Here is a 9,092-nt window from a genome sequence, read left to right as displayed (position 1 = left end):
GTAAATGAAAAAACTCCCTGGCTTTTCGCATTCGTTTGACACGTGGAAGATGGTCATTATTGGGCACAGAAGCTGAGGAGAGCAGCACGCGCTAGAAGTCGGACACTATTCGACAGGTACATGGAATTTGGAGAAGAACCCGCCTTGCAATGCCGAAGACAAACTTGCGCGCCGGACTTATCGTCGTTGAAGCCTGGTTCGGGGGCTACTGAGGGAGTCATGGATTAGGGGGTGTTCGAATGGCCGGACTATGACCTTTGGCCAGACTCCCGGACTATGAAGATACAAGATTGAAGACTTCGTCCCGTGTCCGGATAGGACTTTCCTTGGCGTGGAAGGCAAGCTTGGCGATATGATATGAAGATCCCCTCCCATTGTAACCGACTCTGTGTAACCCTAGCCCTCTCCGGTGTCTATATAAACCGGAGAGTTTTAGTCCGTAGGACGAACAACAATCATACCATAGGCTAGCTTCTAGGGTTTAGCCTCTCTGATCTCGTGGTAGATCAACTCTTGTACTACCCATATCATCAATATTAATCAAGCAGAGTAGGGTTTTACCTCCATCGAGAGGGCCCGAACTTGGGTAAAAACATCGTGTCCCTTGTCTCCTGTTACCATACGCCTAGATGCATAGTTCGGGACCCCCTACCCGAGATCCGCCGGTTTTGACACCGACAGGCGCCATTGGCTGACCGCCCTCGATGCCCTTGCCGGCCGCTGTCATCGCCCCTCTCGTAGGAAAGTCACCGGCCTTCCCCTCGTTAGCACCCCCAACCGAGGTCACCATGCCACCCCCCTCCTCGACAGCACCCCCGAGGGCTGCCCTACCTAGATGCAGCGAGGGCTTACAAATTTCATATGGATAACTATATGCTTTTGTTTTTTTGTAATAAGTTATTTTTTTCAAAATGTAGGTGCCCAATTTAGTTATGTTAGGCAATAGGGGGCAAATTAGATGAAATGTGTCTTGGTAGGTGGCACCTTGATTTTGTAGATAACTTATTACAGATCTTAGGATTATACCTTTGGTAGGGGCCAAATAGTTTTTTGGCAATAGGTGCCACTGAAATGCTTTCATAGGTGATACCTTGTCATCTTGTATGTTACTAGATCTTAGGATTATAATTGTCCATCAAATTGCTTCTCGCAGAAGAATCTCTTCATCAAATTGAGAGCTTATTGTTTACTTTTTGGGATCGGGTTCCACTATGAAAATATAATTGAAGAAGTACCAAAAATAGCACATGCTATTGTTTTTCTTTCCTGTGAATATCGTTAATCCTTTTCTCATATTGATTTAGGAAGATGGCGCCACCACCACCACTAGCATGTCGACTGTGCAAGTCAAGGTGCGCTAGCAGTCTTGCAACTGGCAAGCTGTTCGTCATCTACTTCCAGCCGAGTTTTCGTCATGCGGCGGTAAGAAATTATATGAAATGTAACAACTATTTTATTCTTAGTGTTGGCATTAGTTCATTGTGTCATTTTACTTATTTTACACAGATCGTCCCATGCAATGTGAGGTTGAAATTCAACAAGCCGACAGGAGACACAGTGACATTTGAGGCTCCTGGGGGCCGTACACTATGGAGGTCGAGAAATAACGCAATATGTCGCGGATTGGAGGAGGTGGATGGGCCCGTTTCGTCGCCTGCATGCATCTTACTGGTGGTGAGTTGATCAGCTTCTCCTTTAGAGCAAAAAGACCCAAGCGGGCTGTCATTTATATCAACCTGGTGGAAGATGATGAAGATGACGAAGATGATGAAGATGATGAAGATAATGAGGACCCACTCGATGAAGATGATGAGGACCCACTTCATGAAGCCATCGTAGCTCAAAGAATGAGGCTGAGCAAGGAGGAGGTGTCCAACCTGTGGGACATAATTCCACCACGTGCTGACCTTGTCGGGGTTCCATTCATGACCCGCCTGACAAGTACCATGGTTGATCGACATGATATGGTATGTTATACTTACAAATGCAAATTATCCAATGAAATACTTAGTGTAGAGTCCAATGATATGGTATGTTGTGTGGAATCTAGTCGATGATATGTTTTAGTGTAGAGTTCGATCACATGCTTATTAGTGTAGAATCTAAGGAACTATTAATAGTGTAGACAATCCATATACACTTATTTGCAAGAGTATTTGCGAGGCTATTTATTAATTAATATGTTTTTCTTAATCAAAAATTGGCAAAAAGCCTATCTGTGAGTTATGGTATCGAGCCTGATGAAGAAGGCTCAGCTGGACTACGCCTTACCGCAAGGGGCTCCGTCACAACCTGTACTTACCACGTGGACACGAACGGTCGCATACACTTAAACTCGGTTGGGAGGAAGAAATTCCTCGATGGCAAGAATCTTTGTGTTGGACAGGCCATCCTAATTACTATCAGGAACACCAACCGCCCAGGCTTGAGGACGATGATTGTCTACGATATCATGTAGAACTACATATGTGTGTGTGGCTATATCATCTAGAACTACATATGATGATCGTCGTCAATATCATCTAGAACTACATATGATGATCGTCATCGATATCATCTAGAACTACATATGATGATCGTCGTTGATATGACCTTGTACTGCTTGAGGATGCATGTTGACTATGCATGAAATTGTTATCTAGTACTCCCTTCATTCCAAATTACTCGTCGTGGTTTGAACTAACACCACGACAAGTAATTTGGAATGGAAGGAGTACTACCTAGTACTTATAATGGTTTATGAATTTGATATCTAGGTAGTAGTACCTAGTATCTAAAAATTGCAGTTTAGGGGACAGTGGGAAAATGATGAAAGATGTAGCAGTAGCGAGGGAGAAGGAAATCACTATGGCTAACTAATAGTAGTGCGTTCCGCAAAAGCGCTGCTCATATCATCCACAGTAGTAGCGCGGGTGCGGACCGCGCTACTACTATAAGTTAGGTGTAGCGCCTTATTAGTAGCGCGGCCACCCGCGCTGCTGCTAGCCTCAAAACCCGTGCTACTACTAGGGTTTTCCCTAGTAGTGTAAAGGCCGAGGAGGTAGAAATCAAAAAGGAGCATCAAGTGTTGATGGTCAATAAGACCACTAGTTTCAACAAAAAGGGCAAAGGGAAGAAAGGGAACTTCAAGAAGAACGGCAAAAAGGTTGCTGCTCAAGAGAAGAAACCCAAGTCTGGACCTAAGCCTGAAACTGAGTGCTTCTACTGCAAAGGGACTAGTCACTGGAAGCAGAACTGCCCCAAGTATTTGGCGGATAAGAAGGATGGCAAAGTGAAAGGTATATTTGATATACATGTTATTGATGTGTACTTAATTAATGCTCGCAGTAACGCCTCGGTATTTGATACTGGTTCTGTTGCTCATATTTGCAACTCAAAACAGGGGCTACAGATTAAGTGAAGATTGGCTAAGGACGAGGTGACGATGCGCGTGGGAAATGGTTCCAAAGTCGATGTGATCGCGGTCGGCACGCTACCTCTACATCTACCATCCGGATTAGTTTTAGACCTGAATAATTGTTATTTGGTGCCAGCGTTGAGCATGAACATTATATCTGGATCTTGTTTAATGCGAGACGGTTATTCATTTAAATCAGAGAATAATGGTTGGTCTATTTATATGAGTAATATCTTTTATGGTCATGCACCCCTGCTGAGTGGTCTATTTTTGTTGAATCTCGATAGTAGTGATACACATATTCATAGTGTTGAAGCCAAAAGATTGAAGTTTAATAATGATAGTGCAACTTATTTTTGGCACTGCCGTTTGGGTCATATCAGTGTAAAGCACATGAAGAAATTCCATGCTGATGCACTTTTGGAATCACTTGATTCTGAATCACTTGGTGCTTGCAAACCGTGCCTTATGGGCAAGATGACTAAAACTCCATTCTCCGGAACAATGGAACGAGCAACTGACTTGTTGGAAATGATGCATACCGATGTATGCAGTCCAATGAGCATTGAGGCTCGTGGTGGGTATCGTTATTTTCTTACCTTCACAGATGATTTGAGCAGATATGGTTATATCTACATAGTGAAGCATCAGTCTGAAACATTTGAAAAGTTCAAAGAATTTTAGAGTGAAGTGGAAAATCATCGTAACAAGAAAATAAAGTTTCTAAGATCTGATCGTGGAGGAGAATATTTGAGTTATGAGTTTGGTCTTCATTTGAAACAACATGGGATAGTTTCACAATTAACGCCACCTGGAACACCAAAGTGAAATGGTGTGTCCGAACGTCGTAACCGTACTTCATTAGATATGGTGCGATCTATGATGTCTCTTACAGATTTACTGCTATCATTTTGGGGTTATGCTTTACAGACAGCTGCACTCACTTTAAATAGGGCACCATCAAAATCCGTTGAGATGACGCCTTATGAACTATGGTTTGGCAAGAAACCAAAGTTGTCATTTCTTAAAGTTTGGGGTTGTGATGCTTATGTTAAAAGCTTCTACCTGATAAGCTCGAACCCAAATCGGAGAAGGGCGTCTTCATAGGATACCCAAAGGAAACTATTGAGTACACCTTCTATCATAGATCCGAAGGCAAAATATTTGTTGCTAAGAATGGATCCTTTCTAGAGAAGGAGTTTCTCTCAAAAGAAGTGAGTGGGAGGAAAGTAGAACTTGATGAGGTAGTTGTACCTTCTCCCTTATTGGAAAGTAGTTCATCACAGAAATCAGTTCCCGTGATTCCTACACCAATTAGTGAAGAAGCTAATGATGATGATCATGAAGCTTCAGATCAAGTTACTACCGAACCTCGTAGGTCTTCCAGAGTAAGATCCGCACTAGAATGGTACATTAATACTGTTCTGGAAGTCATGTTACTAGACCATGATGAACCTACGTACTATGAGGAAGCGCTAATGAGCCCAGATTCCACGAAATGGCTAGAGTCCATGAAATCTGAGATGGGATCCATGTATGAGAACAAATTGTGGACTTTGGTGGACTTGCCCGATGATCGGAAATCCATAGAAAATAAATGGATCTTTAAGAAGAAGACCGACGCAGATAGTAATGTTACTATTTACAAAGCTCGACTTGTTGCGAAAGGTTTTCGACAAGTTCAAGGAGTTGACTACAATGAGACTTTTTCACCCGTAGAGGTGCTTAAGTATGTCCGAATCATGTTAGAAATTGCTGCATTTTATGTTTATGAAATTTGGCAAATGGATGTCAAAACTGCATTCCTGAATGGATTTCTGGAAGAAGAGTTGTATATGATGCAACCGGAAGGTTTTGTCTATCCAAAGGGTGCTAACAAAGTGTGCAAGCTCCAGCGATCCATTTATGGACTGGTGCAAGCCTCTGGTGCAAGCCTCTCGGAGTTGGAATAAACACTTTGATAGTGTGATCAAAACATATGGTTTTATACAGACTTTTAGAGAAGCTTGTATTTACAAGAAAGTGAGTGGGAGCTCTGTTGCATTTCTAATCTTCTATGTAGATGACATATTGTTGATTAGAAATGATATAGATTTTCTGGATAGCATAAAGGGATACCTGAATAAGAGTTTTTCTATGAATGATCTCGAAGAAGCTGCTTACTTATTGGGCATCAAGATCTATAGAGATAGATCAAGATGCTTAATTGGACTTTCACATAGCACATACCTTGATAAAGTTTTGAAGAAGTTCAAAATGGATTAGTCAAAGAAAGAGTTCTTGCCTGTGTTACAAGGTGCGAAGTTGAGTCAGACTCAATGCTCAATCACTGCAGAAGATAGAGAGAAAATGAAAGTCATTCCTGGTGCTTCAGCCATAGGTTCTATCATGTATGCAATGTTGTGTACCAGACCTGATGTATGTCTTGCTATAAGCATAGCAGGGAGGTACGAAAGTAATCCCGGAGTGGAGCACTGGACAACAGTCAAGAACATCCTGAAATACCTGAAAAGGACTAAGGATATGTTTCTCATTTATGGAGGTGAAAAAGAGCTCGTTGTAAACCTTATGTTGATGCAAGCTTTGATACTAATCTGGATGACTCTAAGTCGCAAACCGGATACATATTTTTATTGAATGGAGGAGCTGTCAGTTGGTGCAGTTCCAAGCAGAGCATCGTGGCGGGATCTACGTGTGAAGCGGAGTACATTGCTGCTTCGGAAGCAACAAATGAAGGTGTTTGGATGAAGGAGTTCATATCCGATCTAGGTGTCATACCTAGTGCATCGGGTCCAATGAAAATCTTTTGTGACAATATTGGTGCAATTGCCTTGGCAAAGGAATCCAGATTTCACAAGAGAACCAAGCACATCAAGAGACGCTTCAATTCCATCTGTCATCAAGTGTCGGAAGGGGACATAGAGATTTGCAAGATACACACGGATCTGAATGTTGCAGACCCGTTGACTAAGCCTCTTCCACGAGCAAAACATGATCAACGCCAAAGCTCCATGGGTGTTAGAATGATTACTATGTAATCTAGATTATTGACTCTAGTGCAAGTGGGAGACTGAAGGAAATATGCCCTAGAGGCAATAATAAAGTTATTATTTATTTCCTTAATTCATGATAAATGTTTATTATTCATGCTGTCGGCGTTCTCAGAACGGGGGTACCCAGACTTGCCTGCCTGCGGCCTGCAGCGTGGCTCAGGGAGTGGCCCAGTGCAGCCCATCTTCGTCAGCACAAGCTAAAGACCCTCGCGAGGGGCCAAGCCTCGCGGGGCGAACGACAGGAAGCTTCCTCAGGCGCAGCCTCGTCAGGCTGGCTCGCGAGGAGGCGGAGAGATCAAGGCGGGGTACCTCACGAGGTGCCCGTGACGCAAGCCATGACGACCGAAGCCAGGCAGGCACCAGGCGGGCGTCGGTCTGTGAAGTGTCCTTGTTTCCTCTTTGGTGCAAAGGGGGCAAGCGCAGGCCAGGGTATCAAGCAAAGGCTACCATTTTGGTGCAACAAGACCAAGACCAGCAGTTCAGCAGGATGGAGGTCATCGTGCAGCCCAAGCCGGTGTCATCATCAGAGCCTTTGGCAGGCGAGGACCAACTTTAGTCAGGATAAGTGTACTAGATGTTCCCCTTCAAAATGGCCAATTGTTGGCGCCCTTCCCGCTCAATATTTGGGAAAGAGGACCAGGGTCTCGCTCTATAAATAGGACTAGCCATTCTCAAGGCAAAGGGGGGACCAATCGAACCTTAGCCAGAACCACCAACACAAGAACGCCTCCCCTCGCGAGGTTGTTCTTCCTTTGTATTATTCATCATCAGCCCCTGAGGCAATCCACCACACCACACACTGGAGTAGGGTATTACACCAAAATGGTGGCCTGAACCAGTATAAACCTTGCGTCCCTTCTGTTCTTCATGTAGCCTAGATCCTTTGCGAGGCGACGAGACGTGGGTTTGGTAGAAGAGTGATCTCCGCGCGCACCCCAGAGTTCGAACCTTAAGGGTCTGCCGGAACCCAAAATCCGACATTTGGTGCGCCAGGTAGGGGTGTGCTGGAATCACGCCTTCCGCCCTTGCGTTTCGTCGTCCATCGCATCCATGTCTGACGCTCGTCGAGCCCGCGCCGAGCGCGGGGCTGCCCTCGCGGCCCATGTCGCCCAGACATCCCGCATCGGAGGGCCTCCCCGTCGTTCCCCATCGCCTGTCGTCCATGCTGCCACCGGCCCGGTGGGCAACGAGTAGAAGGCGTCGTCTTTACATCCCTCGGTCGGTGGGAAGGCTGCACCACCACCCCGTCACTGACTCCAGCTGGTTCGTCGTCCCACGCCCATCGCGCCCCCGCAGACGCGCACGCCGCGCTGCTCCTGGCGCAAGAGCTCCTGGACTACCGTCCCGTCGATGACCTCTACGATGAGTGGCTTGTTCGCATCACCGAGCTCGTCAGTGTTGCAGGGGGCTCCCCTGCTCCATCCCTCTCGCTGCATTGCCCCCCGCCCTGCGCGGGCAACGCAGCTCCAGAGGTGCCTCCGCCGCCTCCCCCTCAAGAAGGCGCTATGGCCCCAAGGCGCGTGGCCCCTGGATGGTACCCGCTCCGTCCAGCGCCCACGCAGCAAGAGAAGAGCTGCCAAGAGATCCCTCGTCCCCAAGAAGCTGCCCGCGTGCTCCCCGCATCGGCACGTCACGACCACGCTCCTGCTCCAGCGCGCCAAGACCCTGCGATGCTCCTGGCGGCGGCGCGCGGAGACCTCCAAGATCAAGCCCTGCATCACCAGAGGCCTCCTGTGGCCACTGCAGGCTGCCGTGCCTTCACCGCCGAGCTCCACAGGGTGGCCTGGCCGGGAAAGTTCAAGCCAGATCTGCGCACGTGCTACGACGGCACGACTGACCCTGCGGAGTTCCTCCAACTCTATGAGCTGGGCATCGAATCCGCCAATAGGGACGAGAAGGTCATGGCGAACTGGTTCCCCATGGCGCTCAAGGACTGTGCCCGCACCTGGCTCCTGAACCTAGCTCCTGGCACGATTTCCTCCTGGGACGAGATGCACACTCGCTTCATCGCCAACTTCCAGGGCACTGGTGACCGGCCCCCGGCCATGAGCGATCTGCGCCGCATCAAGCAACAGCCAGGAGAGACCCTGCAAAAGTACATCCATCACTTCAACAACGCTCACCTCAAGATCCCCAGGGTGACTGAGGAAGCCATCATCTCAGCCTTCTCTGACGGCGTGCATGACATCAAGATGAAAGAGGAGCTAACAATCCATGAAGACCTGTGCACATCCCTGGAGCTGTTCAACTTGGCGACCAAGTGCGCCAGGGCTGAGGAAGGACGCCTCTCCCTCCTCGAGCTTCGGGCTGCCGATCCAGAAGAGAAGAAGCCCAAGGTCAAGGACGTGAAGCGTAAGGGGGCTGATGTGCTTGCAGCAGAGCCAGACACCAAGCGAGGCAGGGATCCGCCTGAGTCATCCAAGGGCAGCCGGTACTGCGTCTACCACGACCTCCACACCCCAACACTAATGAATGCCAAGAGCTCAGGGCTGTGCGAGATGGGCGTATTAGCCGACGCCCCGAGCGCAACGACCGGCGCTATGGCCGCGGAGGAGGAAGATGTGGAGGACGATGGGAAGACCGTGGCCCTCGCCAAGGGTGGCGTGACCGACCTCGCGAGGACCGCTGGCAGGACCAGCCTC

The sequence above is a fragment of the Triticum dicoccoides genome, chromosome 3B, assembly GCF_002162155.2.
Source record: "Triticum dicoccoides isolate Atlit2015 ecotype Zavitan chromosome 3B, WEW_v2.0, whole genome shotgun sequence".
Lineage (NCBI taxonomy): Eukaryota > Viridiplantae > Streptophyta > Magnoliopsida > Poales > Poaceae > Triticum > Triticum dicoccoides.
Note: the sequence above shows the minus strand (reverse complement) of the source record.